This window comes from Camelus bactrianus, chromosome 27 (genome assembly GCF_048773025.1).
Source record: "Camelus bactrianus isolate YW-2024 breed Bactrian camel chromosome 27, ASM4877302v1, whole genome shotgun sequence".
Taxonomy (NCBI): Eukaryota; Metazoa; Chordata; class Mammalia; order Artiodactyla; family Camelidae; genus Camelus; species Camelus bactrianus.
In genome coordinates, this window is record NC_133565.1 from 17,806,009 (window position 1) to 17,833,963 (window position 27,955).

The following is a 27,955-nucleotide window of genomic DNA, read 5'->3' on the forward strand; positions in this document are numbered from 1 at the left end:
AATTCCCGAGTGACCTTTTTTTTTTTTTTGTATCATTTAATGTCAATCAGAATTCTATTGATCATCCTCGTCTACTTCAAAAGCATCCATCTCTTTGGTAAGGATATGGAGAATTCCCCCATGGCTGTCGTGGCCTCAGTCTCCCAGATAAGCCAACCCAAGGTGAAGGAGAGACTCTTCATCTCAAACCATCCCACATTCAATGTAGGCTTCGTCAGCAATGAGAACTTAATTTAGGGAAATCAGATCTCCACAATCCTATCTTGAAATATAGAAAAGCATGGGGATATGTGTCCTACTTTGAATTTTGGAATGGTAAGAGGATGAGTCAGCGCTATAGGACTTCCTCTTTGCAAAGGGGAGGTGACTGACTGGTCTCATTTTTTTAAGGATGCTTTTAAAGTCTTTGTTCCAATCATCTGTATAGATTAAAAAATTATAGCCCTTTTAACCAAATAGGTCTTTCCCATTTATTATTCATATTCGCAGATCCATTTCTGACTCCTAAGACTAGTGTAAGCCTAGATGGATGACTTCAGTTGGGATCCTGGGTCTGACATAACCAGACTGTGAGACTGTAGACAACTTAACATCTTTGAATCACATTCCCGCAGTAATGGGGTGGGGAAAAATGGGACTTAACTCAAGAGGTTGCTTTTGGAGATTGTATCTCATTCCCTACGGGAACACCTACACAGTTCCCTGTAGGTGCTCAGTGGAGAGCAATTAAACCTGAATCTGCCTAATGACGAAGGCAACAGGAGGAAGTCAATATCTGGTGAGCGCAAAGAGCCTGGGGTCATGCACAATTAATTACTTCATCATCTCCAGTTGTCCTCAATGCCCTCCAAACAATGCACCCAACCTCACTCTTCTAGCTGAAATGATATCAAAACATCTTAGCAATTTCTTTTTTTTTTTTCTTCAGGGCTGCCTTTCCATAAATACTTATTAAATATTTACCATGTTCTAGGTGTTCGGGGCAGTTGGAGGTGATAGAAAGGATTTAGAGCCGGATTAGAAAAGGGCCGTGCTCTGAAGAAGTCTTATTAAATGGTTTATCTCTGAATCAAAATGTCAGATGTGGTGATGGTACCCATGCAGCCAATGGCATGACTGAGTCTCATTTCCCTTGGGCCACCTGCTTCTAGGAGGAAGCCAACATTATCTTATTCTTCTCTATGTTGCCAGCACCTGGTATGAAGGTCTACACATCACTCTGCAAATCCAAGTGGAGTGACTGACGGACTGAACAAGCTGCACCCCGCCACTGCCGGGCTTTACCACGGTGCTGAAATCACGCGTGCTCAAAAATGTCTCATTTGGATCATTGTAAAGGGCTGTTTGTTTCTAGTCTGATCTTTGCAGAGGTTCTTTTATAAATGAAAAGCACTACAAAGCCAAAATTGCAAAGCAAAACATGCTAAAATGTGACTGAGATGGCAAAGATCTCATCCAATAATCGTAATCGAAAAGCAAGAGAGGTGGTTAAGGAAAATAATCAGGATGCACGGAAGGGCAATAGGAAGGAGTATTTAGAAAGCTTTCTGTGCCAGAGACCCCTTCTAGGATGCAACAGTCGGACTGACTTGCCTAGGAGGCAGTCTGATTTAAACCCAACTCAGAGCATGAGACGGATGCTTTCACAACATAATGAGAAATTCTTTCTCTCCGGCCCAGACTTTGATGGCATTGATGGAGCTTGCTGGCCATTTGCTCTTATCCAGAGATGCTGCCTAGAAACACAATTGAACTTGAATTCCTATCCCGTGAGTATCAGCACCCCTGTGTCCCGTCTGCTGAGCAATGTCTGAGAGGGATGGCCCCTGGAAGACATCAGGGCTGCATTGTGGAGGATCGAACCCATTACCCCTGAGGATTGTTTGCCTTTCTGAGATAGGAGGAGGAAGAAATTTCTGCCTCGTAACTTCAGTTTCACTCAATACACCCCAAACAATGAGTCCTCGTCCCCTAATTAGCAGGCATGGTCTAACTTACTGTCTGCTTCCCGTTGCATTAGGCTTCAGAAATATATCATAATTTGAGCTCTCCTAATTTTGAAATGCCCTGGGTTTTTATCATCTGAAACTTTACAAAAAACTATTGAATAATATTAGCCCGAATACCAAGTACCTTTGAAAGTGCTTTGCTGCTTACAGTGTTCTTTCATATGCGTGATCTTACTTGAGTTTTAACAACATTTTGAGGTAGGTAGAGAGGGAATATTACACTTACATTATTGCTAAAGGAACAATAGCTCAGAGAAGTTATTTGATTCACCCAATCAGAAGCCCATGTCTAATAGGGAAGGAGTCAGGGCATAACTGACAATAATTTCCATTCAAACAATCTCCATTACGTGCCCAGTCAGTCCTTGTCCTCTTGGGATTCTGAGCTGAAAGAATTAACCAACATAAGAAATATGAATCTTGAATAGAACATTTTTCAATCATCAACACCCACACTGTTAAATATTGATTTGTTCCCCAGCATCTCCCTATATGTTACTCAGATATTTATTGACCCTTATTCCCAAAAATACCCGACAGCAAACTGATTAGCCAATCAACATGTTGTTCCATACGGTTAATTCTGTTCTCCTGGGGAACATTAAGAACCATGCTTGGACGAAGCATTGGAAAAGTGGGAGCTGACCCCCGGCTCCTCCTCATGGCTGGGGGCAGGTTAACACTCGCCTCTGGCAGGTGACACAGGGCTCCTTGGCCCCCATGGAGCCTCCTAGCTATGTTGGACTTTGCTCTGTGAACCCTGCCCTCTTATTTACAATAGGACATTTCCAAAACAAAACCCACATTTGTGAAAGGTCAGCCGCCAAGAAGAGCAGAGAATATCAGTGAAAGTGACAGGAAGAAGATAAACAAACTGGAAAACATCTGTCTCAAATGTTTACCCAGGCTGGCCATTCTGGGATGACTGCGTATGGGGGCTAATAGCTTGGATGCCCGAAGGCAAAGTTCCCGCCCTCTCCTCCCTGCCCTAGACGTTCAGGGGACTTGTGGAGGCTGGCTTACTTACGGACTGTTCCTATTTATGCTTCTGATTATTTATACATGCGGCTGTCTAGTGTTAACACTCACATAGGCCCGTGCTTGGAAAACATACTTAGCAGGTGCTAAATTACAGTCATAATTCGAGGTAGTGAACTGGGGGTAGGGCAGGGGGTGGGGAAGGTGGGTGGAAAGGGCAGAAAAGGCATTGCTTTTTCTAATTACCGGTGTGCTGCACTGCTGGTGTTTTTCAGGGCTGATCATTGCCGCACAATCGTGCAAGACCAGCGTATCTGGAAAGAAAAGTGCCCAGACGACTGAGCTAAAGTCCGAAGCGCACTAGTTCCAGGATCCTACCTGGGTGCCATCCAGCCTCTTTCTAATAGGTCTGAAGTACTCATTTTGTCTGATTGCAACCCCCATTGCCTTGGGGAGGGGTGCATCCGAAGCCCCGTCAACCGGGTCCCCACAGTGGGACTCTCACAGGCTTGAGCCTGGTGATCACTCAGTTTGTCAGTGACAGTGACAGACAGCACAAGAACCAGCAATGCTCTAGGTGGCCGTTTACAGGAAGTGTGCCCAGGGTGCATGAGACCCTAGGAGAGGTTGTATGTGCTTCCTGAGCCCATCGTGAGCTCCAGGGGAGATTATGATTTACTCGGATATTATTAAGTGAATCTTATGGCAACATCTATCATGAGAGACAAACTTCCTCCAGATTTACCATAAGGTTCTGGACTTTGTCTTTGAAATCAATATCATTAGATATTAATGTTTCTATATAGGTCCGTGCCAAAGATTTGCGGTGTGGCACTGCTAAAATTTATTAATTTATAATAGCAGTAAGGATAATTCCTGGAAATTTTCACTCTTGCAAGAATAGCTGAAGGCCCTCCCCTCGTTTAAAATAAAACGTGGCTTATTATAATAGCGATCTGCATATCCTGGGGGTTAAATCATTTTCCTTGAAATGAAGCAACTCTAACAATTAAATCTTGATAAAAAGTTGCCTATAACACTGGTAGGAATTCTATCTCCCGTATCAAATGTATAAAGGAAATTCTGCTTAATAGCTGTTTGAATTGTTTAGGGTCTTGTGAAAGATCTTAATAATATTATCTGTGTTATTCCTCTTTTATTTTTTAAAAATTTACCTTTATGTGTTTATATACACATATATCCATAAATGAAAGTACAGATGTAAATGTGCACGTCTCATTTATACATATGATGTATATCATATAGATGTATATTTACACCTTTCTCTTTCTTACACCCACACCTATACATGCACATATACACAGAGCCTTTCCTCATATAAACTTTTCTTTTTTCTGTCAAGTTTTTTTCCTATACTACCTGAACCTTGAGGTTACCTTAGCATTGATTTCTGTTTGTGTTCCTATCGCCAGCACATCCCTATTTTGTCAAATGTGTGTGTTATCTCATGAAGGAAGTACAGCAAAGAATTAAAGGACATTTAGTTTTGGGTCAAGCTGACCTGCTTCAAATCCTGGTTCTGCTTTTTACAGGTTCCATGACGTTAGATAAATCATCGGACTTTCCTGAGCTTTCTGTTTGCCCAGACTCTGAATTTGGTGTGATAATACCTACCGCATAGATTTTTGCATCTGTGATCACAGGTAAGATGTTGCCGAGAACAGCACCTGAAACCCAGTAATAATGGCTGTGGTTATTACCACTGTAATTATAACCATAATTGATAAATCACATCAAGTTTCTTCATAGTATATTATCAAGGATAGTTGTTGCTATCAGGAAGGCGGGATAGCATAGTGGAGAGAAGACGGATTTATGGTTTGAAAACCTGAATTTTTTTCACTTAAAGAAACATTTATTTTCCAAACAAGGAACTGGGGATGGAAGTACCCTAAGAGCTAAAGTTCTAGTTCCTGCCGTGCATCTTCACAGTGTTGGGGGGCAGAGAACTGCAGTTAAAGAAATACTATAGGCGGAGGTTCTTTAGAAACTGTAACACGTTCTCCAAACGTTGGTTGTTATTCCTGCTTCATCTCGTTAGCCTTGACGTATAAGATGTGATGGATCCACTTTGGATCACGCCCAATAAGTTTTCAAATTTTATACACACATCTGGATGGAGTACTCAAAGATCTTGACAGTGGGGTGTAAGATAATTTCATGGTAATGGTCCCTCTGAATAATGTCAGGATAAAAATTCAGGGGGAACACTTTTAGAGTCCACAGCAATGAATAATTTCTGTTGACCAGATGAGTTAAGAAAAAATAACAGGTACTTCAACATACGCTACAGGGAACATCTTTAACAGCTATTCTGGACAGGAGGACAGTGGGTTCTTTTTTGTATAATTCTCATCAAGAGGCTTATGCAGTTGAGGTTCTATGTCTTGCCAGCTGACGAACCAAAGCAAGTTGCATTAGCCTCAAAGTCCTCAATCCTCCCACTTAAGACAGTGGGAGTGGTGAGGGTCGCATTAAGTGATCTTTCTTCTGAGATCTCTTACAGCTCTAAAACCAAATCAAGACAGAGGTGAGTGTTCTTAATGTACGTGGAAATGTGCATATATGACATTTTCACATATATATACATATATATATACACACACATATATATACATATACACATTCAGTAGCTAGAAGAAAATTTTAAAAATGATATACATTTGAAAAATTAAAATTAAGGTTAGATTATGCCAATTTTCTAAGAAAAAAAAATAACCCTTTGGCTAACACTACCATACCCAGATCTGATTCTTAAAAATGCACAGACTCTGCTTTAAATCATGATTCTCTTAATTAGGGTCATTGCTACAAATGAAAGCTGATTTGGGTGCTTGTCTAATAAGAAAATGCCAGTTACGGTATATTATCAAGCCCGACTTGCCAGGCATTGAATTTCCTGATATGGTCTGCTGGGAACCTTAAATGAACAAGAGCAATTATAAACCTAAAGTCTGCAGCCATTTGTTGGCATTATCTCAGGATAATTTCCCTGAAACATTCATGATGAAATGCAAAGGTAGATAATTTAAAAATCCATTTAAAATAGCTGTGGTATAATTTAAGCTAAGGTCTCTCTCTCCATAGTGGACATTACAGCAAGACAGTGCATTTTGAAATGGATCCTTTACAAATGATCTTTTCTCAGCTATCATTGCCATAGGAAGCACTTAAAACGAGTTTAAATAATTTTCTCCAGTGTGGTGTGAGTAAAACAAAAATATAGGTACTATTTGGCTTTTTGTTTAAATGAAGAAAAGCATAAAAGGTCATCTTGACAGAAGTCTGCCAATGGCTCATAATCACAAAGGAAAGAAAAAAAAAAACCTATAAAAAATTCAACAATTAAGACCACCAAAGAAGAAAGGGCAGAGAGGGATAAATTAGGGCTTGGGGATTAATACACACACATTACTGTATATAACATAGATAAACCACAAGGACCTACAGCAGAGCACAGGGAACTATATTCAATTTCTTGTAATATATATATATAATGGAAAAGAATCTGAAAAGAAAAAAAAATGTATGTATATGTATAACTGAATCACTTTGCTGTACATCTGAAACCCTAACATTGGAAATCAACTACACATCAATAAAAAATTTTTAAAAAAAAGGAACACTGCTACATTTTTCCCTCTTGGCTTTTGCACAATGTTAAACCTCTTGTTCTTTAGGTGACTTGAGTAGCAAATTAAAAGCTGAAGACACCACTATTTTGTGGACACGTAGGTATGTTAACTGAGTAGGGAAAACTAATTTTATTTTTACCTTTAATTTTCTTCCTACCAAATCACTTCTCCTCTATCAAATATGTCCCACAATAGATGAAAGTATAACGAAACAAAAGCGAGCCTTACAATTAATTACTAAGGCAAACAAATGCCAGAATTATGATGCCACATTCCATTCATGGGTGCTTCTTTCCATCTCTCTCTCTCTCCGTCTCTCTCTTTAATTTCTCCTCTTACTTTCTTGAGTAGGGACTGACTATCAAGAGTAAGGTTCCACTAGCCCAATTTTATTGTTGATCTCTCAACCCAGAAAATATGGGTTTATAATGGAAGTCCTGACACAAGCTGTGCTCTAATAAACTATAAGATAGACCAATAAACTACGGAAAGAACCTATTGCCGTGAACCATTACTGCTCAGAGAACAGAGCGCAATTTATTTTGTTCTGAATCTTGCTGGAGATCTCTGACATAAACACAGGCCATTTTAAACTCTGCTTCGTGCAGAAGGAAGACATCCCATGCTTACCCCAGAGAGAAGCCCTGGACTCCCAGAGAGGTGGGACTCTTCCCATAATATCTCATGTTTGTCACATCAAAGTGGGAGGGGACCCATCTCTGGAGGAAGCTCACGTTGGGATAATACAGAAAAGGCCATGGATTGAATCTGTGGTTGGTTTTAAAGAGAGCCGCTTGACGGATGGTTAACAATGATATTTTTGGTAGCTTCAGCGCTCTCCTGGGGGGTCCGTGGTCTTTTCTTCATCCTGGAAGCTTTTTGGATGGGTTACATTAGAAGTGGTGCATTGCTCACCCCTCAGATGTTTAATTTTAGGCCCTTCTCATCTCTTTAAGTTCCATGATACCATCTCACTCACAATATCCTGATCACTTAGCAGTGACCACTTGTTGATAATAGTCCCTTCATGTTACAATAAAATGGTGAATCATGGTTGAACCCGCTGCCTCTCAGGGCCATGCTCTGACCCTTGAATTCATTTTTCTTCCATATATTAGGTGTTGGGTGAGTACAGGGCCATTGTTATTCACGGCACAATGCTCATAGTTTCTGGTACTGAACTCGGAGTCTCACCTTAAATAGACAGGCTTTCAGAAAGATGGATGCAAACAGTTTAAATTTCGAGGACATGATACCTGCTTCCCTCACTGTGAATCTCCTACCTTCTTCAAATTGTAGTGACTTGGACCCTGATTCTAGGGCTTTTTACCTCTTGTTTTTGCCCCACCGAGGATTCCATTTCTCATTTGCTTTCTCAGAACTGAGAATTATTTTCCCCCAAAATTACTCCCTACCTTACCATTCAGTCTTGGCATTCAAACCCCTACCTTCTCTTGAGGTTATCACACTTACATTTCTGTAATGCCCCTGTCCCCCATCGCATGCAAGTCACACCAGCTCCAGCTTGGCCAATGGTGACTTTTGGGATAGAATGGAACTGCTTTTAACCAAAGGCTGAGCAGACTGTGGATCTATGTTATAAGCAAACTCACAGACCAAACGTCTAACATCATCATAAAATCAAACAACTCAGGTGAGTGTTTTATGCGTACTTACAAATTATACTCTAGGAAAGAACAACAACAAAAAAAATCAAGGAGTGAGAAGGAACCAGTGGTGAGTCAATACTTCCTGTACAAGATCTTTCTTCACTGCTCTGTCATCTTTCTCTCAGCTTGTTGGTTGTTACAGTAAATAATTAGAGGGAGAGCAATTCTGAGCCACTTCATGTGAACATTGTTAAAGGAAATAAAGGTGAAGGCAGACAAACGTAAAAACTACTAAGAAACCATGAACAGAAATGGCTAATTATAGAGCTGCTATTAAAATGCATTTTTCCCCCTTCTTGAAAAGGAATTTTTGTTTGATAATTAACAGACCTACAGGGCCCATTACAGTCTCAAACTCTGAAGGTATTGATTCCTCTGTCTCTTGCTGCCACATTTGTTCTTTCTGGGTCTTCTTCCCCTGAGAGTTTTGCTGATTTCATAATTGAGGGGTGGAGTGAAGACTGGGGAAGTCACCAAAGATGACCTGCTGTGTGAGGAACAGGCATAGTGTGTGCTGGGGCTGTGAGGGTTGGGGGTGCGCTACTAAGTCACCATGGAATTGTCCTGCTATTTTATTTTATTTTATTTTATTTTATTTTATTTTATTTTATTTTATTTTATTTTATTTTAGTGATGATTTTCGCAGCAGCAAGATTCCTCATCAAGATGTGGTTTGAAAAACAAAAGCACTCATGCAAAACATGCACAGCTAATCCGAACACATCCTTTACCACTGGGGATGTATTTAGCCTTGAAAACAAATGGTTTCATTTAACCCTGATAGACCTCTTTGTGTTTCTGTGTTTCGTCAATGGAAAACAATGGAGGGCAAACAATTTTTACAACCATGAACCCCATTTCTAGCCCAGAAGCCTTTGGGTTGGGGTGAGTATGATAGTAAGACATCCTCTTGATTCCATAAGGGGGTTTTCCCTGGAGCTGAGGCAATCCTACATAAAGCATCTTCTTGCCTCTTCTTAGGGACCAAGGCTAGAGCAGAGGCGGCTCTGAGAATTTTTCTTCTAGGCTGTGAATAGTGGGAGGCAGGCTTAGCTTCGAAGGCATCTTAGAAGCAAGCTATATATCAGTCCTTCTCAGTGGAGAATGAGGTCTTATCTGAACAGCATTTTGACTGGCGGCAGCTAGTTTCTTTAGCTCCTGATGGCACCCAGAGTTCTTTAAGCACAAAGAGCTCCCATGAATACTCCGACCAGTACGCAAAACACTCACTAACCATCTCATCTCAGATAAAGTGCGCTCATGCAAACCAAAAGGAGTAAATGCAGTGGGAAAAAATAGAGAATTTTTTTTATTCTTCTAAAAATTGAGATTATTTTTTAAAAAGATTGTATTTTAATGGTAGGGGGCATTTTAATACTGAAGGGTCATTCTAGATTGAATAGAGAGTGAAATGATTTTCCTTTCAGCTTCTGAATTGTAGATTTCTTTCCTATGGATCTTGCCCATAGTAGGACCTCAACAAGTTCTTGCTTGGTGATGATACTTCTTTTGAAATAACACACTCTGGGAGTCGATAACAAAAGAAAAAGAAAGAGAAAGGATTTAGTGTTGAATTTTTCCGCCTCCTTCCACGGGGTTGACAGAATGTGTCAGGAAATCAATGACATGGACAGACTTCCCCTTCCTTTACGGGGTGAGATTAAGGAAACAGGTGGTTGAGGGAGGAGAAAGAATGTGTTGGTTACAGGAGAACAAGGTCCGATCTGTCCTGAACACTCAGCAGTGAAAAGCCTTGTAGTCTAGACAGAGCCACAGAACTCCACGGTCTCCCCGAAGGTAGCCCTTGAATGCCAAAGAGTTCATACAAGGCAGGAGCTCCTCTGTGGGCTCAGCCTTTCAGGATGCCCTTTGCCATGCTGGTCCGTGGAGACCAGAGTAGACTGCCCATGTGACATTTTCAGGTGTTGCCTGCCTGTGTCACAAATATCACCTTAACCACCAGGGCCAGAGATGTATTCCTGACATCTGGCACAAGTCATCGCAACAAAAGCTGCGAGGCAGCCAGCACGTTGTGCCTGAGCTACCACTCAGACCCTGCCTGTGTGCCGGGATTCCTGCATCCTTCACTAACCAGCCTCCTTAGGACGAAATCTGCATGTCTTGATCTCTTTGGCAATGCTCATGGCATGTCTCTCTCTTTCTTTTTCTTTTCCTTTTTTTTTTTTTTTTTGAGGCCAAAAGCCTGAACAATAAATTTGATTCTTTATGTGAGGCAGTCCGTTTTTAATGGTCATTTCTGAAGTTTCGCTGGTTCATAACCTCGGTCATCACAAGGCTGGGCATTTTCCTTCCTGAAGAATCCGAACGAACAGGCAGGAGTCTGTGCGCATCACCGGCCGCCGTGGCCCCCGCTCTCATCCTCGCCTCCCCCACACGTGCCCTCCCTGCGCCGCCTCTCACCCGCCGATGCAGGGCTGACGGCAGCGGCGAGGGCTCGACATCAAAGCCCGCTCCCAGCCCGCGGCGTGCCTCTAATGCTGGCATTACGGAGAAGAACAGAGAGAGTGTGCGAGGGAGAGCGGGGCCGAGGCAGGGAGGGAGGGACGAGTGCGCACCGCCTGAATGGCCTCTCACACAGAAGGGGCCCGAAGAATAGAACAAAACCTCCCATTCTCGCCCCCTTTGTAATAGGCCCGGGGAAAACGGGCATGTGTGGTGCCCGGCCGGGCTGGAAGTGCATTAGCAGTCTTTCAGTTTACAAACAAGAGGCCTAATTTAGAAGAAAAATCTCCTATCTGATTATTTCTTTGTGTTCATCCATGTGGAAAAAATGTCTGTGCAGAGAAGGGTGGGGGGCGGGGGATGGGGATGGGGTGGGGGCGGGGGGCGGGGGGCTGGTACTAAAGGTGGCTTATTAGCGCTGGGGCTGAATCATGATTGTGCCGGGCAATTGGGAGATCATTATTCATCTTTAATTTCCAGACTGAAAAAAAAAAAAAAATACATGGAGGATTGCTAGTCTGGAGCACCCACTGTGTGAAAAGATTTAGCAGGTCTTACTGCTGGTCCTCTCCGATCGGCTTCGTCACAGGCAATGCAGCCAAATACTCGGGAGTATGTGATCAGATGTCTCCTTCGTGGTTCTGTATTATGGCGATGTGGGAGGATGCAGTTAGGGTCACTGATAGAACGTTCCAGAGAGTTTCTTGACATCTTCTGGATTAGCGTAACCATCACAGGTGCCGAGTCCCTGAGTCCCAGCGGTCAGCAGGTCAGACGTGGGTACTGCCCTCAGGTTTTCCCAAGGTGAGCAGTTCAAATGGATTGGAAGGACAGGGATAGGAGTTTCATGGAAAGGATGCAAGATGGTTACGTTTTGTAGTCAAGTAATTCCCGTGATAGCCATTGGGAAGATCTACAGTTTTCTCAAAAATTAAGGAGAAGAAGAAACATAAGACAGAAAAGACTGCATGGTAGAGGCAGAGTGGTATTTTCTTAAGATGATATTCGAGTCTTTCCTAAATTAGGGAAGATAGAATTCTGTTATAGAAGAATATCCCTTTCGAATTTTGGACATAAAATATGTTTTAGGGAGAGAGATGATGAATCCAGATGTTGGACTTAGAATATCTCTGGTCTTTCATTTTAGACAGTCCTTTGACCACTCTCACACTGGCATTTTTTCCCTAAATTTTTAGAAGCATTTCTTAAGTTGAGTACTTTGGGGTTTTAGGAAAGTGGTTGAACACTGCCTAAAGCCACAGCTTTAAGAAAGCAACAGGGAGATTTAACCATGTAGGTAAGAGTGAGAACTGAATAGGGATGCCAAGCTTGGAGAACACCTTTACTGGAGGTCTAAATCTAGGGACAGTCTTACATTATTGATTCTCAAAAGTTTAGATGCCTTCTTTCTTGAAGGCAGAAGGAACGCAAAAATATTTCATCTCTCATGTGACCACTGATTGGTAGCGGTTACTTAAGAGTACAAGGTCAAATGAATTTCTGAGGTCATGTCTGCACTCAGTGATATTGTGACACGTTATTGTTTTCTGCTTTGTGTGTGTATATTTGTGTGTGTGTGTTTGTGTGTTGGCAGGGATATTGGCACGCAGGCTAGGTTCTGCTATTCTTGAATTGGCTTATCTAAAGAATCTGTTAATTCCTTGAGATTCTGGACCCTAGAGGGCTATTTTTACCTCTGTTTTATGGTGTAATTGATCATAAGTTGTCTTTCTTTTGGAGAATTAGTGTAGCAGACACTATGGGTTTTGTTTTCCTTGAATTTACAAGTTAAGAGGAGAATCTGTTTTTGCCCCAGTTTTTTCAGGGAAGGGAATTTATCTTGCTTCATGCAAGTCAGTGATGGGGATCTGTTCCCCTGGCAATATTTTGGGAACAGGGACATGAAGCAATGCTGGTCAAGAAAGTCTCTCTCTTAAGACACAATTTATTAAGTTTTATTTGCTTTAATGGATGATTCAAAGGAAGATATTCTCTTCTGGTCTCTGCTTTGTGAGAAAGTAATTATTAGAGTTCTTCTCTCTTCTTTTTTTTTTTTTAAATTGAAGTATAGTCGGCTTACAATGTTGTGTTAATTTCTGGTGTACAGCATAGTGATTCAGATATATATATATATATATATATATATATATATATATATATATATATATTCTTTTTCATATTCTTAGAGCTGTTCACTTAAAGAAAGGCACACTGAGAGAAGCTACCTTTTTCTGCCTCTGGCCATTGCTGTTTGAGAATAGGCAGCTTGGAACTTCTCTAGCATCTTGTAACCACAAAGGGAGAAGCCCCAGTACAAATGCCAACACTCTGAAGTGTTAGAATGCTGAAGTTGTTGAATAATTGGATAGTCTTTAGAAATATCATGCCTTTAATTGTTTGAAATGTTATGCTTTTTAATTTTCATGAGGTAATGAGAAACATAATAAGGAAAGATTTAATAGAGAAACAAGTCATATTGTTGCCAAAACATGGCCTCTGTACCCAGCTTATCGAATTGAGACTCAAGGACAGAGTTTTGGATGAAGTAGAAAAGGCAGCTTTATTTCTTTGCCAGGCAAAGGAAGCCACAGTGGGCTAATGCCTCTAAGACTGTGATGTGAGCCTGCTGGGGAGAGAAGGCAGGGGGTTTTGTAGAAAAAGCTTAAGAGTTCAAGGGGCAGGGCTAGTTTCCATAGAGATCACATACAGGGTAATGAATTGTTGCAAAGTTGTTCTTATTTATTCAGATGCAGGGGTCCCCTTCTCTCTGCTGGATAGGAATTTCAACTCCAGCTTTGGGACTCTCTTAATATTCTTGTACCTAGAACAAAGGATGCATAGGAGGGGGCCCTGTGGAGAAGAGCTCTAGAGAAAAATTTGTGCAGTTTAAAGTCAGGTTGATTAATGCTTTTAGCCTTTGTAGTAGGCTGAGTCCTGCGACCTACTGCTGTAGTCTGAGACCTACAGCTTGAACAACTGGATACAAGGAAATCACAAGGGATCAAGAGGAGGGCACTGAGGTCAAGAGCAGGGCACTGCGGGGCAAAAGCAGGGCACCGGGCATGATCCTTGCACACAGCACCACAAAGGGGTTGGGTGGACCACACAAGCCTCTTCCTTTCCAGCCTAACCCTGGTCAGCAAGAGCATGAGAAAAAGCCTTTAAACCATCATACAGTTAAGTAGTTACAGACACCACTACAGATATCAGATGGTCACCAATGACAATAGGGTCCTACTCAGTTACAATATATTTATAACGTGTGAAGGCTAAATGATATGATGAAATAATATATAAAAGATGGTATTACCATAACAGTTTTTAACAATTTAAAGAGGTCTATATGGAAGATAATAAGCTGAACATATTAGAAGTGTAATGATTTCATCTATTTTGACATACCTATACACATGTAAATATTATTTTCTATGTAAAGTCTCTCACATATAATAGTAATGGTATTATTTGGTAAATTTCATTTTTGTTTACCACTGCTAATATATTTGTAGATATGAATTTTGTGTATTAATCTTGTATCCTGCAACCTTGAAAAACTGACTTATTAATTCTTGTATTTTTTCTAGGTTATATTTGACTTCTACATAGACAATTACATGAACTGTGAATAAATCAAGTTTTATTTTTTCCTTTCCAATCTGGTTGCCTTTTATTTTTTTTTCTTGCCTTATTCAATTGGTTAGCTCCCTCATATAATGTTGAATGAAGATATGAGAGTAGACATTCTTCTTTCACTCCTGCTCTAGGAGGAAAAACATTTAGCCTTTCACTATTAAATATGATGTTTGCCAAAAGTTTTTGCTAGTAGATGCCTATTATCAGATTGGGAAAGTCCCCTTCTGTTTCTAGTCTGCTGAAAAATTTTAATCAGAAATAGATTTTTTTTCTAGACACTTATTTTTACATCTATTGAGAACATCATATAGTTTATCAGTTTTGGTTTGTTAACAGTGATTATATTACTTGATCTTTGAATGTAAAACAAACCTTGCTTTCCTATAATAAACTCCACCTTGTCATGATGTGTTATCATTTATATAAATTGTTGGGTTCAGTCTGCTAAAACATTATGTAGAATTTTTGCTTTTTTATTCAAGTATATTTTTCTTTATTTTTCTTTTCTTGTAATTTGTCAAAATTTGATCTGTAGGTAATGTTGGCTTCATAAAATACATGGAAAAGTATTATCTCCTCTTCAATTTTCTAGAAAAGCTTATGAAGAATTAGTATTTTCTCTTTCTTAAATGTTTGGTAATATTCACCCATGACACTAAGTAAGCCTGCATTTTCTTTGCAGAAGAAAATTTTCACTTTCCCGTTCTTTGCACCATGAGCTACTGCAAGATATTGAATATATTTCCCCATGCTATACAGTATAAACTTGTTTATCTCTTTTATATATACCAGTGAGTATCTGACATTCTTAGGTTTAAAACTATCAGTTATGCTAAGCTAGGGTCTTCATCAGAAGAGCAACATCTTGAACGTGATTATGAGTTGTAGTTTTGCCTGGTGACAACTTTGCTTCCATGGCCTTTTATTTTGACTGTGGGAGAAAGATGGCTACATATAGCTTATTTATTTGGATTATATGCTAATCATATTGGACAACATTGCAAGATCAACAATTGGATCCATAGCTGAGTGTTCAAGAAGTCATTCCAATATTACATCAGGTCAACAGCTTATTGATGATAAATACGTGATGTGACTAGGAAATACCACTTCAGTTTTCTTGGGCAATTGTAATAAGAGTGAGAATATTTTCAACACACTTACAAAAACTACTCAGTTTCCTTCAATAATGCCCTTAATACTTTACCAAAATTAGGTGATACACTACAATCTGTGTTTCAGGCTCACTCCATGTGTTGGCTGTATGGCATTAAGTCACTTAATTTTTTAGTAATTCCTATTCTCTTATTGGCAAAATGGAAAAAAAAAAAAGAAACCTATTTGGCCTTTGTAGATTAAACTCATTCATTTATCTGCCAAATCCCAGCTAAAATTTCAGAAAGAAACTTTCCAGAAAGTAAGATCAAGAAAATAGGAAAGAAGAGATTAACTGGGGGGAGTAAAGACTTTTTTGTTTTTAATTTTAAAACATTTTAAATAAAATTATATATATGTAATGTATATTAAATGAAGTTTTGACATACATAATTTGTGTACAGTTATTTGTATATAGTTTAATGATGACTACAGACAAGCTGATTGACATATACACCTTCTCACAGAGTTACCTTTTTTGTTTTGTTTTGTTTTTGTGGTGAGAGCACCTTTAATCTACTCTCTTAGAAAACTAAGATGGTAAGTGAATGAATGAGTAGAAACTGCATCATAAGATTAATGAAAGATGAAAACCAGATGGTTTTCCAACAAAAGCAAACCCCTTGAGCTGTAGAAGTCCAGAAGAATTTCAGGAACTGGACGTTTCTCAAAAGGTGAGATGGATAATTAGGCTAAAACCAAGAGGTATGGCTGAAAGTCTGTATGAGGAGTAGTTGATTTCTCCAGGAGCTGCCCCTAACAGGACATAGGAGCTTTGCCCTCCAAAGAAACTGAATTAGAGGCTTGGGACTGGGCCCTGGGCACAGCTGAGAGTGCAGGCTGGGTGGTGTGCTCGCAACTAAAGAATAAGCAGATGTCTTCATTGTAATCATGAGACCATGTGATGGAGCTCTGATCTTTTGACTTGACTGGCCTGAACTCTGTTTCTAGAGTTTCTGGTTGGGGTAGGCTACAGAGGACCAGGTGGGCTGCAGGATGATCATAGCGTAGCATACATGCACCTTCTCCTGGTGATAAAATCAAACTCTAATGTAGGTGCTGCTGTGAAGAAACTTTGGAGATGTAAAGAAAATCCCTAATCCATTGATTTTAAGTTAACCAAAAAGGTTTTGGTTGTTCTACCTAATAAAATTAAGCCCTTTAAAAGGGGGCTTGGAACTTCTTTGGATGCAAAGACTTCAACAATCTGCTGCCTTTTCAACTGCTCTCTCTGCCTCTTCTAGACTGAAATGTACGGACAAAAATTCAACCTGTGCCCATAGGCTTCCCGCCTGATTGTGATCTTCTCTGCCTGACTGCCTGACCTCTGAACTTTGAACTTGCTTGGCCAGCTCCCACAACTGTGTAAGCCATTTCCTTGTATTAAATCTCTTTATATATGCCTATATAGATAGATCTGTATCTACATATCTATCTTAAGATATATCTTTATATCTCCTACTGGTTCTGCTTCTCTAGTTAAACCATGACTTTCACAGACCATCAGTATCCTTCTAACGTAGCTTCCAGAGCGCCAACCAGTGTAATTGGTACTGTCACTTGGATGAAGAAGGGTGTCTCTGAAATGATTTCTTAGTCCTCAACTGTTCCACAACTGAGTCTCATCAATCAACAACCCATTTTCACCATATATGTCTTTGATCAAAGTTTATTTTGGAATCAGAAGACAATGGAAGAAATGGAGTGCGGGGTAAGGATTTATAGATTATCCAGAAGAGGGTGATGGAAATGTTCTGTATCTTAATTGTGGGTGGTCACACGGTCATGTGGGCACATCCATTCATCAAGACTCATCCAATTATATATTTAAAATTTTGCATTTCACTCTACAGATTTTACCTTAATTTAAAAAATGCGAAGAGGGTAGTAACTCAGTGGCAGAGCATGTGCTTGGCATGCACGGGTCCTGGGTTCAATCCCCAGTACATCCATTAAATAACTAAATAAATAACTAAATAACTAATTAAGTAAGTAAATAAACCTAATTCCCCCCCAACAAAAATTTTTTTAAATGCAAGAAACGAAAAGTAAAAGAGAATTGATTAGAAGAAATAGATACGAAATCTAGGACATTGAACTAAAAGGATATCTAGAGGAAACCAACAGAATACACTCATAAATTAAATGACTTTTTTAAGAATCAAAGGATAAGAATTCTAAGACTGAAATAGCTTCATTAAGAACCCAAAATAATGAATAAGAAAAGATCAGCATTGAGGGTCCATACTTTGATATTTTAGAACTTTAAGAATAAAAGTTTTCAAAGGTCTCCTAAAGAAAGACCAGATTGCAAAAAGAAAAAGAATAACCAGGATGTCTTTGGCTCTTTCAACAGAAGACTGAAGAAAAAAAAGTGGAAGGGTATCTTTACGACTCTCGGTGAAAGGTTTTCAATCTAAGGTAGGGATAAAACCTTAACGGATTGTGAGAGGGAAAAACATACATGTTAGCATTAAACATTCTCGAAGTTTAATTGTTCATGCTTCTTCCTCAGATCTGCTCCATCCAAATCAGGACGTCAGGAGAAGAGGAACATTAAACAGGGACACACACACACAGAGGGACAGGAAATATCTGGATGACAGCCGTTCTGTGGACTGGAAAGCAAGTTGTCCAATTTGGGACGAGAGGCCTAAGGGTTCCCAGGAAATACATGTATTTTCAAAAAATGATAATAATATTAACTAATAATGTGTGTGTATATCTATATATCTATATCTCATTCTAATGAGAGAAGTTCAGGATAAAATTCTTTGATAAGTACATAGGAAGCTAAGAAAAAAAAATACTGCCTTTATGGGAAAATAAACAAAAACAAGAAGTTGAGAAAAAAGGAGAAATAAAGGAAATTTAGTACTTTCTGCCAGAATTGTAAACAATATTTAAGTGGCCATGGTAATTGAAGCACTAAATATTGATTTAACCAAAATCGTTTTATAACTCCATTGAGAAATTGAGGAGAAGGAGTTTACATATTTGTGTGTACTGGGGAGGGTTTCGGTACTTGATTCTGGTCTTTCATCGTAGTAGTCAATATGTAATGAACAACTGAGAAATAGCGATGCAAAAATACCATTTATAAACATGTGGATACATACCAGAAGCAATACGTGAGGGAGCTGAAAATGGTCTATTCTCAGCGAGTAGGTCTTGTGGGGTGAAGGGTCAAGGAACTGCTATTTTTCATTTTTTTGGACTTTACAGAACTTTTACGCAAATAAATATCAGGTGAAAGCTAAAATAAGATAAAAAAAAAAAAACCTTAAGGGATTGGTCTAAAGATCCAACGTGATAAGGGGTGTACCCTTGTTACACTGTAATTCACTATAAGTGTTCATTATTATTATTGTTGTTATGATTAAAAGCAAACAATGGCTAGATCAGCATCATAGGAGTCAAGACAATGCAGTTGTCATAGTCCTGCCATTAACCTCCTGAGTGCCACAAATCGAGTCATTCATGCATGTAAAACATCAGCCTATTCAACTTGGAGATAAAACAACAATTTCTGCCTGTCCACTCTGTAGAGTTCTGTAAAGCTCAAGTGTTATGTATGTAAAAGTATTTCACTCACTGTAATTGCTGTTCTTCGAAAGGAAGATTATTATCATTTCCCAAGATGTCTCACTAGGTTGGATATATGGGGAATTTTAGACTAGCTTAGACTCATAATTTCTAGAGATTTACTTCCGCTTCCTGGGACTGGTCTCTGGGAGGCTTCATTGATTGATTGATTGATTCATTCATTCATTCATTCATTCATTTCCAAAGGAACTGAAGAGGGCAGAAGATTCTCTGGATGTTGGGCCAGCCATCATTTCCTGTCCTAACCTGGCCTGTCCCCACGGCTCCTTGATTAACTGGGGTTTACTCTTATTGTCTGTATCAAGCAAGAAAATAATAGCATAAATATTTAACCTTCAAAAAAGGACTCATTTACTGGAAGTCTGACTGTATGGACCAGGGTTATAAATCTTTCTGAGGTATTTCAATATGCATAAGAGATTGAAACCACATGAATGACGGAGCTAACGTTAACCTTTGATTGTTTAAAAGCAAAGTCTTTTTTCCCCGCCTATTAAAAAGAAGGGGGCTGCTGAACACACACACCATTGTCAGACATACACGATGAAATTTATCTTTTAAAGTGCCCCCTGCTTTTTATCCCCCTGTGCACTGAAATTTATATCAAGTCTGTCAAGAAGCTGAAAGGAAATTATATTTTACAGCTGCCTATAGGTTTTGTTATGCTGAAAGAGAATCAGTTCACTTTGCTCACAATAGACTGAAAGGCAGATTCTTATTCATTGGCTGCCTGTCAATAAGAAGAGGGCAGAAGAGGGGTCTTCGGGACAAAGATAGGTGATGAAAACCTGGAAACTGAGGTACACGGTGCTACTTACGTGTTCTTCTTGAGGGTTTACCTTTAATTAAAGGAATTCGTTAATGGACAGAGATGAATTGAGTCCCTTCTCTACGCGCAATGCTGTCTTAGTTGATAAGACACAATGTAATCTAAGGAGATATCGAGGTTGTGCAAAAATGCACACAGACTCAAATTTCGGAGCAGACAATGTAGCTGAGGCTATAGGAAGAAGTGTAGGGGTTTGGGGGTGTCTTGTGTAAATTTTATGTAACCACTGTGATCTTCTGTTACTGTCCTCATTCCACATACGAGAATACTGAGCTTCAGAGTTCAACTTCCCCGGAGTCACTCACCTGAGAAGTGGCAGAGCCTAAAAGGAAGCTTATTCCTCTTGACCTGGGTTTTTTTCCCCACCTCTTCACTTTCATTTGGGTTTATTTCCACAAAGATTTACTGAACATCTAAGATGAATCGGTCACTAGGCCTGACCTCAGCATATTTAGATTATTTTTTATTAAGAGAGATAGTTTATTATCCTCTTATCAAATGCCTCATTTATGGTATTCCATTTATTGATGGCTAGGATTAGCTTCATACTATACTTCATTCAAGCCCTGATTTGGAAGACAGTTTTCCATCAGGTGAAAGCACCTTAGTTATTGGTTATTCAAGTTTTAGGGGACCACCTCATCTTTCCTTAGTATTCTGCATCTTAACACATGGGGCCATTTCATATCCTGTTACTCAAAACAACACTTCAGGCATCATCCCTAAGTCCTCCCTTTCCCTCCTTCCCCAAATATAATGCATCACAAATCTCAGCTTCTCATCACTTCTTCACCTCCGCTTCCTCTGCCGTCTTCCCCAGAACCATCTTCCCTTCCAGATTCTTCGGCAACATCCTTCCTGCTCCTGCTTTGGCCCTAACCAACCCATCTTCCAGACAGAAGTGACGGTGATATTCAAACATAAATGATCCACGGCTTTGAATGCTCCCAAGATTTCTTATTTCTCTTAGAGTCATCTCCAGATTCTCTGCCATGGGCACAAGATCCTGCGTGGTCTGGCCCCTTCCGCTCTCCGCCTGTACCCGACACCCCCTTGTGTGTGAGGCTGTCCCTGCCCTGCTCTTTCCTGTTCTGTGAGTGTGCCAGAGCCTTTCCCATAGCTGGGACTTTCCACCTGACGTCCCCTCTGCTGGGAATGCCCTTCCCTCCCCAGCTCTGCTGAATGGCTGGGTCCTTCAGAACCTTCAGGTCCTCACCCAGATGCCTCCTTTGCAAGGGGTCCCGAATTTCCTATTTATTGTTCCCTCCATTCTTATATGTCCCAACTTGTCTTTATAGCCCTAATGACAATCTGTCAGTAATTGGTCATTTGAGTATCACTGAAAGACCCTGTCTGCTAGTTTTCTGTTGTAGTTCCAGCACGGAGAGCAGTGGCTGGCACCGAGAAGTTACAGAGTAATTATCTATTAAGTGGATGCATGTGCCTGAGTTCGTGGCTCTAAGCATTGCAACTGAGGAGAGTCATGAACTCCCAAGCTCTCTTGGAATTTGACTTTTATTTTTACCACTTACTCCTTTTTGATTTGACTGGCAGGCTTTGGACCAGTAGGGGATGAGGTTGGCACCTGCTCAAAAAGAAAATGAAAACGATCTGTCCAGCGTTCCCTCTCTGAGCCAGCCTGTGTGCTGCGGCCCCTGAAGTTGACGCTCGCTTCTGCTATCGAGCACCTGTCACGCAGCCCACATGGCCTTTGTGTCTGTTTTGCAGCAGGCACAGGAGAGGTACGGGGGCACAGGCTGCCTTCTGTGGTCTGAAGGTCAGTCTGCCTTCAGGGTAATGAACCAGTTTAAGGGAGTGAACAGAGCGACCAGGCTGCTTGGGAGAAGATGATGTACCTACCCCATAGGGTTGTTTTGAAAATTTAATGAGTTTAGATTTATAACTTCTCAGTGCCTGATGTAAAGTAACTGCTATATAAATGCCAAAAAAAAATCCAAAAATAAATGAAATTAGCCCCTTCCTTCCAGAAGTTGATAGGTTTTCAGTTGCTTATCTCTGCTTGGTTTCAAGCTTCACCAAAAATCTTCGCTAACTCTCACTTTTTTTTTTTTTTAATTGAAGTATAGTCAGTTACAGTGTGTCCATTTCTGGCGTCCAGCATAATGTCCCAGTTGCTCACTCTTCTTGCTCAGTCCTTGGAGAATCTATGGCCCCTGGATCCGCGGGCTTGGCTGCTGAAGGGCCATTCCATTTTCCTTTAGTTTTCTTTTTTTTTTCCCAGTGTGTTTATTGACCTAACCAACTGTAAGCCTCTTCAGAGCAGAGACTAAAATCATTTGTTCCTTCAACACAAAACACAGTGCCTCACTCATGATAGAAGCGTGGTGAACAAGTGAATGAATGAATAAAATGAATAGATGAATGACTCTAAGCTCAGTCTGACACCTGGGCTCTGAGCCCCCTGCCTGGCCACACCTCGCTTCCTGTTCAATCTTTTAAGGCATTTCTTCATGCTCTAATCTGGGCTTTTTGCTCCATTTCTTTACTGCTTTAACTGCACAGAGGTTTTTTTTTTTTGTTTTTTTTTTTGGTTGTTTGGTTGTTTGTTTTCCTAACACCTCTTTATAGCTTATTTAACTAAACTTTTCTTTGGGTTAATTTTTCTCTGTTCTAAGCAACCCCTGGCTGGAATGGTACCATCTGACTCCAACTTTCTTCTGGAATTTTCTTCGGTTCCTCCATGAACCTAACTGTCTTTTTGGTTTCTGAAAGCAGAAACAATATTTGAGAAGTCTTGCTTTTTAATCAGTGGAGTTAACATGAAAGTTTGGCCTCTAAACCAAACCTTTAAACACCCAACCTGACAATTTATTACTTCTGTGGTTATTGCTATTAGAACAGCTGTAGGAACAAGTAACTCATCTAAAACACATTGCTTCCTGCTGTTGCTATTAAGACAGGTGCACGGCGATATTACACCAAGCAAGCGGTCCTTGGGGCAGACAGCAAAATGGGATGACCTGGAGTTACAGTCGTCACCCCTCCGCGTGACCTCCTTGTGCCTTATCAAACTAGCCGTAAAAACTGGTCTTTCGGTGAAACACAGATCTTTTCTTGGAGATGAGAATGGTTATGTACGCTGATTCTACCTCTGCTCTCTCAGAGGTAACTATGCTCATCATTGAATTTGAAGAATCAAATGTAGCCCAAACCCTTGAGCAGAAAAGCAAATGGGAGAAAAACAAACAAACAAACAAAAACAACAAAAAAAATGTTTCTTATTACATTGGTGTGTGTATGATTGTACTAATTTGATTTCTGGTTAAACAGATGAAAGTGTTTTCTTTTTATAAATGTCCTTAAATAAGTCCTAAGACTGATAGGGCTATTCCAGCTCTAAGTGAAACTTCAACATGAACTTAAACATTGTACAAATCTCCATCCCCTGAAGTCCAGATTAGATTTAAATTGGCGAAGCATGTGACTGTTTCATTTTTATTACTCTTCTGAGTGCATGAAGTGTTAGACTTTCTGCAGGGTGAACAAGGGGCCACATTCTCTTATTCTAAATGAAACATTTCCTTCCAGTATAGAATATCTTTAAGAGAGAAATTGTACTGGTAGTAATTTGCAGAAGGGAGTAGAAACCATAAAAATCAGAGTACAGAATGCATAGATTGAACTGATTGCAAAGATTGTTCTTGAAATCATCGTTACTCTTTTAATACACAACAAACTTCTCTGTTTTCTAATTTGCAACATATTGACAATAAAAAGAGAAGTTTTGAGAGGTTACTAGAGGCGGGCAACCTGACAGCCCGTGGACTGCCACCTGACAGCCTAGCAGGAAGAATGATTCAAAAAAGAGCCATATTTCTAAAAGTAACAATTGTAGAAAGGGAATTCTCTAGAGCCATTTAGTGTGGAGGTAAACTAGCTTCCTGAGGACATTCCTATTGCAGCTTAATGCTAAATTTGCTGTTCATTATAATGATTCCTGGGGCAATTGCAATTATTTTGATAGGGGTTTTACAGTTATCAAGAGTTCCATCCCAAAATATTCAAGAATGGGTATGGGTGGCTGCTCAAAGTATTAAGCTTTAATAACGAGAAAATTTACTCATTAGAAACATGGTATCCTCCAGGAATGTTATGTAAGCCCGGCAAAGAAATCATAATGAATAAAAAAATAATTCATAATCAACCTCCTTGAAAGCTTACTCCCTTCCGGGCTCTGTTTGGAAGACTTTACATACTTGTCTTGTGGCATTCTTACAGTAACCTGTGAGGCACTACTGTTTCTTTATGAGGACACTGAAGAACAGAGAGGGTAAGCATCTTGCCCAATATCACACAGTGAAGGCAGAAGTCAAATTTCTGTCAATGCTTATGCTATGAACTTTAAACCACATCGTTTCTGAGGTCACAGAGCTTCCACTGTTCCACTGTCTGAGTTCCAAGGGGGGAAAACATAAGTGACATCAAAATATTAGTAATATATAATTTACTAAAACTCCAAAAAAAATTCTATGGAATTTTAGCATACACATTCATTTTATTACATGGTAAAATGTACAATCACGTATAACTTTGGCATCAAAGTCAGCTTTCATAAACTAATGATTTAATGAAATAGCACTTTAAAAGCAAGTGAATCAAATATTTTATACAAGGAAAGGAAATGGGAGGCCGAACACTAGGAAACTATGGGTGCATGCTTTATCTCTCCAAAGAAGAGTTCTTTTTAAGAAACCACTTTTTAAAAAATTAACCAGTTTGAACACTATTGGGGACCTACGAGAGCCAATGGGAAATTCACTTGTGAATACTAAGGAGTAAAAAGTTTAAGCCATAGAAGCTCATGAGAGACACAAAAGTGCCCTGGATGTAGAGCAAAGAGCGGAGATACGTGTAATGTGCAAGGTTTCCTGCCCCAAATCCTCTGCTGAATAAAGGGAAGGAAAGAAACACAAACCTCATTCCTCTTCCTAATTCTTGTCAAGTCCAGATTCTCCAGCCTGGCTCCCCAGTGCCTGTCTGATCTGGTCGTGCTCACCCTCCATCCTCCTTCCTCCCTTTGTTGCCGGTAGATGTAACCGGTATTCCAGGTTCTTGTCCCATCCTAGAAAGAATTCAGAGACAAGACTTAGTGGTTAAACAAAGTAAAGTGAGAATTATTAAAGGATGGATAGTACACTGTCAGAGTGGGCAGGCTCAGGTGAGCGCTGCCCTGAGTTTCTTTGGCAAGTTGGTTACATGGGTGTAAAAATGAATGGGTGGATTATTCATTAGGGAAGGGAGGGTCTGAGGTCATATTCCGTGATTTTCATCCCAACTCCACCTTCCCAAAGGGAGGAGGGATTTTTGTCCTTATTTAGTCTGGATGCGAAGAGTCATGGCATTGGAACTTCTAATCTGCAAGGCTAATTTTATTGAAAGGAGGGTATAATGAGCAACAGGTTACATTTGGACACTGGAGATTCCTGCCTTTTCCCACTTTTCTTTGTTGGCCTCCAGGCCACTTGTCGCCCCAGAACGTGTGACCACTTACTTACCAGTCCAGAGGTTCCTGCTTTTCTTTCTCTGCCGAGGGACCCCTGTTGTTTACACAATGTAGGGATTCCTGCATTGGGCCTGTGCCTCTCCTTTTTACCCAATTCCTGCCATGTGGCCTGCATTCCCTTTTCTCTGCTCATATCTAGCTGTCTGCCTACTCTAACACCTTGATTTCCAGATTCCTCAAAATGCCCGAAATGCCCTGGGCACTTACCCTCCTCCAGGTCTCTGGACTCAACCCCCAGTCTCTCTGTCCAGGATACATCTAACAGACTAAGCTCAATTTCAGGCTTCAGTTGCCACTTCCCCTGGAAAGCCTGCCTTGGCATAGATGCCTCATGGGACCCACTGGGATGCCGTCCTCCCATGGTGACACTCACCCACCTGACTGTGACTGCCCTTTGAAGTGTGTCTCTGGCCCTTCTCTTCCTAAGTTGCAAACTCTGCACACACAGGGACAGTGTCTGTTCTATTTGTCATTGTAACCCCAGCGCCTAGCACAGCAGAGACGCTGAATGGATGTGTTAGAATGAATAAACCAACATACGATTTAATTATCATCTCCTGTTATTCTACAGAGGGATCTATTGGGGTTCTGTTGCTCAATTTGCTCACCTATGTTGCCCTGTTTACCTTTAAAGGAACACTGTGCCCCTGAGATGGACATAGGGTGCCTGGGGCTTGCCAAACCCACCTTCGCCACCCGTGATCCGACGAGGTAGGGTCACCCTCTCCTAGTTTGTCAGTTTATCTATCTGAGGGGTTTTCTAAAGAAATGTGAAATAAAACTGCATTCAGCCGAGCATTTGAATGAACAAACTTTAATAAGGAGAATCACATGATATGAGCTGTCTGGAAACCCTGGGAGCGACGGCCCCATATAGACAAAGTTCTCATCTGCCAGCAAAGACAGTTCCTGCCCATCCCCAGGCACCAGCACTAGAAAAGGTTCTGCTGTCATTTGAGTCCTTTTTACTGACAATCTCCCTTTACCACCTGGTTTTCAGGAAGCTTGACAGACAATTTTTTTTTTCGTTAAATCATATTCCTAAGCTTGGAGCCTGTGTTTCTCCTATTTATTATTCTGTCCTTGGTGTAAGTTTCTTCTCAAGGCCACGTTCACTTTTCCAATAGTCAGACTCAGTATATCTAAATCAAGAAATGCAGGCATTATCCAGGTGCCTGTATCGGGACAAATTGAGAGGTGAGTGTCTTTCTAACAGCTGGGCTCTGGGAAGGGCTTCAGAGCAATGATTCAAGCAGAGGTCCTTGCACCATTCAGCATATTTCTTTTTGTATCTTCCCCAGAAAAGCTTCCAAAATAAGCCCCCAGCTCCTTACCGTGGCATTCAAAATCATCCACTTCTGACCCCAAACTACTCTTTGGAAATTTCATCTCTTTATCTCTTTTAGTTCCATGCACACAGTGAATAGACATGGGCCCGGAGACTCCCCGATCTGTGATGTGGCTCACGTCACCCCATCTCCCTGTCGCAATGACACTGACTTTTGGAATCAGCACACACAGCACCGTGGCTTAGCTACTCAGCTTGTAACTGAGCAGGACCCTGTGGGGACTTTCTGGGACAGACCCCCTCCCATATCTTCTGCTGGAGCTCCTCTCTGAAGCACCCAGATAATAGTATCTCATGTATATTTCCTGAATTTTTCAGATGCTAAAAACCACCAACAAAGGGAAGAAATTAACTACTTGATGATCTTGAGCACGTGGCCTCCAGACCTTCTGGCGCCTAGGGGTTGAGAGTGTTGACTGTTACCTCAACATCAACCAGAGACCTGTGCACGAGCTGATCAAATCCTCTGTGACCCCCTCTCCCTGACCTGGCCTTTAAATATGCTTTGCTAAAACCCTTCGAGGAGTTTGGGGTTTTCTTGGGCACAAGCCACCCCATCCTTTCACTGTCCTGCAATAAACATTTCTCTGCTCCAAACTGCGATCTTTTGGTTTCTTTGGCTTCACGGTGCATCAGGCACATGAACTTGCCTTTGGTAACAAGCTTAGACTTTAGAGGGATTCATAGGAGAAGGGAATAGACGTTCTCACTGATAATCATCTGAGGAGGAAATTACTCCTGGGACATGGGCAAGGGACAAAGAGAGGAAGTATGATGTTCTTCTCTTGGCATAGTGTCAGCCTGGTCCGGACTTCAAGTGGTGAAGGTACCTGGAGCCTTTTGGGAGGGATCTACTCTTGGAAAATTGGAGGGAGGTCAGAAGCAAGGCAGAGGTCTTGCCCAGAAAATTCCTAGCATCAAGTCAGGCTTTGGCAAATAGTTGAGAGGGCCTGTGGCCTGGATAATATAGAAAAATTGCAGCCAGGTAAACGGTAGCTTTTTTGTTTGTTTTGTTTGTTTGTTTGTTTTTGTTTTGGTCAGTTTGGAGAATAACAAGATAAACTCTTTCTTTGTTCAAATCTGG

The 27,955-nt window shown here is 40.6% G+C and overlaps 2 long non-coding RNA genes across 2 annotated transcripts; both read left to right on the forward strand.

Moving 5' to 3' along the window:
- Positions 1-1,679: 1,679 nt before the first annotated feature.
- Positions 1,680-5,395, forward strand: LOC123619071 (uncharacterized). The gene is made up of 3 exons (XR_006727592.2): positions 1,680-1,769; positions 3,263-3,394; positions 4,541-5,395. It is a non-coding gene; the product is annotated as an uncharacterized LOC123619071 (long non-coding RNA).
- Positions 5,396-14,328: 8,933 nt separating this feature from the next.
- Positions 14,329-19,782, forward strand: LOC141575235 (uncharacterized). Its single transcript, XR_012502674.1, has 4 exons — positions 14,329-16,929; positions 17,044-17,275; positions 17,921-17,985; positions 18,080-19,782. It is a non-coding gene; the product is annotated as an uncharacterized LOC141575235 (long non-coding RNA).
- Positions 19,783-27,955: the final 8,173 nt, after the last annotated feature.